The sequence below is a fragment of the Balaenoptera ricei genome, chromosome 2 (genome assembly GCF_028023285.1).
Source record: "Balaenoptera ricei isolate mBalRic1 chromosome 2, mBalRic1.hap2, whole genome shotgun sequence".
Classification (NCBI taxonomy): domain Eukaryota; kingdom Metazoa; phylum Chordata; class Mammalia; order Artiodactyla; family Balaenopteridae; genus Balaenoptera; species Balaenoptera ricei.
In genome coordinates this window covers 165,159,765-165,162,471 of record NC_082640.1, presented here as the reverse complement: position 1 = coordinate 165,162,471, position 2,707 = coordinate 165,159,765, and the positions used below count along the sequence as shown (strand labels likewise).

Below are 2,707 nucleotides of genomic sequence, written 5' to 3'. Positions count from 1 at the left end.
AACAAAATGAAAAGCCAGCCTACTGAATGGGAGAAAATACTTGCAAACTATATCTCTTTTAAGGGGCTAATATCCAAAATATATAAGGAACTCGTAATTACAAGTCAATGGCAAGAAAACAAATAATATGATTAAAAAATGGGCAAAGAACATGAATAGACATTTTTCCAAAGAAGACATACAAATATAAGCACATGAAAAGGCACTCAATATCATTATCAGGGAAATGCAAACCAAAAGCACCTCGAGCTATCACTTTACATCTGTTAAAATGGCAATTATCAAAAAGACAAGATATAAGTGTTGGCGGGAATGTGAAACAAAGGGAACCCTTGTGTTGGTGGGAATGTAAATTGTTACAGCCACTATGGAAAACAGTATGGGGTCCCTCAAAAAATTAAAAATAGAACTATGGTATGAACCCACAATCCCACTTCTGGATATATACCCAAAGGAAATGAAATCACCATCCTAAATAGGTATCTGTACCTTCACGTTCGTTACAGCATTACTCATAATAGCCAAGCCATGGAAACAATGTAAATGTCCTTTGACAGATGAATAGATAAAGAAAATGTGATATATATATATATATATATATTATATATAATACATCTATAATATATAATATAGATACACAATGAAATATTATTCAGCCATAAAAAGAAGAAAATTCTGCTATTTGCAACACATGGATGAAACTCGAGGGCCTTATTGCTAAGTGAAATAAGTCAGACAGAGAAAAACAAATGCTGTATGATCTCACTTACACGTATAATATGAAAAAGCAGAACTCAGAGAAGCAGAGAGCGGACTTGTGGTTGCCAGGGGTGGAGTGGCAGCGGGAAAGGGGAGATGGTGGTAAAAAGGTACAAACTTCAAGTTCTATGATGAACATGTTTTGGAGCTCTAACCAACAACATGGTGACTCTAGTTAACAATACTGTATTGTATTCTTGAAAGCTGTTAAGAATGTAAATCTTAAATGTCACACACAAAAAAAGTTATGTGAAGTGGTGAACATGTTAACTAAACTTGTGGTAATATACACACACATGTATACAATATACATACAATATATACATGTATCAAATCAGCACTTTAAACTTACACAATATTATATGCCAGCTATACCTCAATAAAGCTAGAAAAAATTAGGATTCATCAAACAAAAACCAAAACCAAAAAATCTACTGGCCCAGTGCATATATATCTTATCAAATTGCAGCTTGCACCTGCCAAGTGAGGAAGTCAAGAAAGGCCTGTCCAACTACACAGAGAAGTGACTTATGTTTTCATAATATATGTTAAGGAAATGATGTTTATAATATCACTGTTTAAGGAAGCTTTAAATTTAAAAGAGAAAAGAGAAAAAGATACATAAAGACCATCACAAAAGACCAGTCCAGTGGTTAAAGCATTTTGCAATTACCATACAAGTACCTATTTTTTTCCTTTTTTACAAAAGAGTGCAGGCTATGTGTGTGTGTGTAAACTCAGAGCTTATTCGTCAACGTCTGACACTATTTCTGGAATGGAGAGGTTGGGTGGAAGAGGGGGAGAAGGAAAGAGGAGGGAGAGACTTGATTGTTCAGATGCTCTAACTGTGGACCTATCTTCTGAGCAATTACAAACCACAGGAGTTTAGGAGCAGCTCTTCTACTTCTGCTCTCCTCCTCTTGCCCACATTTCCCTCCTTGTTTGGTTTATAAGGAACAGCTATCCTAGTTTTCCCACTTCAAATTGGACATCAAAACAGGTCTGGGCAGGGTGCTCGGCAGTCCTGCAGATCTGTCTCTTGCTTCAACAGCGTTTGGATGAAACAGACCCAGCGACGCCCCTTGCTCCAGCCTCTGACCACCCTCCAACCTTTTTTCCAGCCGCAACCTTAGGAATCTGCCACTCAGCTATCCTTGGTCACGCAGACTAGCCAACACCATTTTTTGAGCATAGCTCCTTATTACCAATCAACCATGAGCTCCTAGATTCGTCGGAATTATTCCACCAAGGTCAACATGCATCTGCGGGCCTCCTACACCTACCTCTCTCTGGGCTTCTATTTCCACCGCGACGATGAGGCTTTGGAAGGCGTGGACCACGTTTTCTGTGAATTGGCCGAAGAGAAGCGTGAGGGTGCCTAGCGTCTCTTGAAAATGCAAAACCAGCGAGGCAGCTACGCCCTCTTCCAGGACGAGCAGAACGCGTCCCAAGATGAGTGGGTAAAACCCAGGACGCGAGGGAAGCCACCATTCTCATGGAGAAGAACCTGAATCAGGCCCTCGTGGACCGGCATGTCCTGGGTTCTGCGCAGGCAGACCCCCTCCTCTGTGACTTCCTGGAGAGCCGCTTCCTGGATGAGCAGCTGAAACTCATCAAGAAGATGTTGACCACCTGGCTAACCTCCGCAGTCTGGCTGGTCCCCAGGCTGGGCTGGGCGAGTATCTCTTCCAAAGGCTCAATCTCAAGCATGACTAGGAGCGGAAGCCCAGCGGCCTTTGAGGAGCCCCGTTGGTGTCAGGGCTTCTGCCTGAAGCCTCTCTGCAGCCACTAGGCAGCTTTTTAACCACCCTGGAGCCCTCTCCCAAGCCTTGGGCCAAATGGAAACGATAAAGCTTTTTGCAAAAAAAAAAATCCCAAACAAACAAAAAAAAAAACCCAGATCGGGTTACTCATGCCCATGCATGCACATAAGCACATTTTCCTGGGT

General features: G+C 41.7%; 1 pseudogene; it reads left to right on the top strand.

Annotated features, from left to right (window-relative positions):
- Positions 1 to 779: 779 nt before the first annotated feature.
- LOC132360184 (ferritin light chain-like) lies at positions 780 to 2,475 on the top strand (annotated as a pseudogene).
- Positions 2,476 to 2,707: the final 232 nt, after the last annotated feature.